The sequence below is a fragment of the Chaetura pelagica genome, unplaced genomic scaffold (genome assembly GCF_000747805.2).
Source record: "Chaetura pelagica isolate M959 unplaced genomic scaffold, ChaPel_1.0 scaffold24, whole genome shotgun sequence".
Lineage (NCBI taxonomy): Eukaryota > Metazoa > Chordata > Aves > Apodiformes > Apodidae > Chaetura > Chaetura pelagica.
In genome coordinates, this window is record NW_009953077.1 from 1,057,334 (window position 1) to 1,058,927 (window position 1,594).

The window sequence follows — 1,594 nt, forward strand, 5'->3', positions numbered from 1 at the left end:
AGGGAAAGCATGCTCAGATTAAAATGCATTAGCTTCAGAGCAATGCTTCAGGCCACGCAGACAAAAGAAGTAAAAATATTTGGTTTTCAGTTGTTTTCAAGATTAACAGGAAGAAAAATACAAATGTTACTCAAGTGTGCAATAATATATTCCATTGCCATCACAGGAAAAGCCTCCAATTATAATGTACATTGTTCATTTCCACTGTATTTTTTCAAGAAGTCTGACAATAGCAGAACTACTTCTAGCTGATTATAAATATTACAGCACTGATCATTTAGATAATGGAAATAGTTATGAGTTATATTGTATTTCACAATGTATTTCACAGAGCAATTTTCTGATTGAAACATACACCTATTTATTTCCCTTTGTTTCCTGGGTAGAGAAACAGTTTTACTCCTCTTTTTACTTGATAAAGTAAATGCATATTTTGTATCTGAATACCATTTTTATATACATGCCAATCATATATATAGATTATGCATTTTATCCATAGGCTAATGCCAGATTTCTTGTTATTAGCTATGTAGTCAGTTGTGCTCATAAATTGCAAAGCTTCATGTTTCTACTTTTCAAAACAATGTTTTACTAATTTCTTGCACAAAACATTGTAGATAATGCACTTTCATTCTTCAGTCCTCCAGCAGCCAAATTCACTTATTCATCAAAAAGATGCACCAAAAGATGCAGTCTTCCTACATTTCTAAATAAAACTCCTTCATTACTGTTTTCAGAAACTCACTATACATTTCCCAGAAGAAAGAAACACAGCTTTCTTTTGCTGATGCACCAGTTCCTCCACTCAAATCAGGATATAAATATTTCTTTTACAAGGAAGGGATTATCAGACAAAAAAAGGCTGGGAGTTCTTAAACTCGAAACACAAAAAAATAACTCTGAGGCAGTCTTGGAAACTGTCAGATAAGAATAAACTCTCTCATTAAACTTTTTCCTAATCTTTCACTGACTTGTCTTATGTAAATTTGAATTTACCCAGAGAAGATGGTGTGTACTGGTTCATAATTCAGTTTCCTGTCCAACATTCTTGCTATAAATTATTGTTAAGGTCCAAAAGTTAATTAGTACTGAAGTTCTCTGGAAATGCATCAGAAGTTTCTGAGGGCTTGACGGAGGCCTTGGTCAAAGTCAAATCAGCATCTGAAGTTAGATGTCATTACCTTCTTTGATATACAAAATCCATTTTATATGCCATGCATCTTCAATTTCTGCATGTAGAAACTGGGACACGGGAGAGTTTAGGCCAAATATTAACACTTTTTCTAATAAAAGTAATTTCTGAGCTCGTGGGAAGCTGTTCTGTTGTTCCCCACATAAGCCTGGCCCGCTGTTGTGTAAAAATAAGGCCATGACGGGGAACCTGGAGGGAAGGGCCGGGCAGGAGGAACGGGCAGGGCTGCTGGAGCCCCCCCAGGCCTGCCCCGCGCCGCAAACCGCTCGCTCCTCGCTACCCGATTTTCACCTCTCTTCCGTTTTTGTTCTCTTGGAAAGGCGGGCGGCGGCGCCAAGAGGGACCCGGAGCGACGCGGGGAGGCCTGGCCGGGCTGGGCGGGCCGGGGCGGAGCGAGTTCCC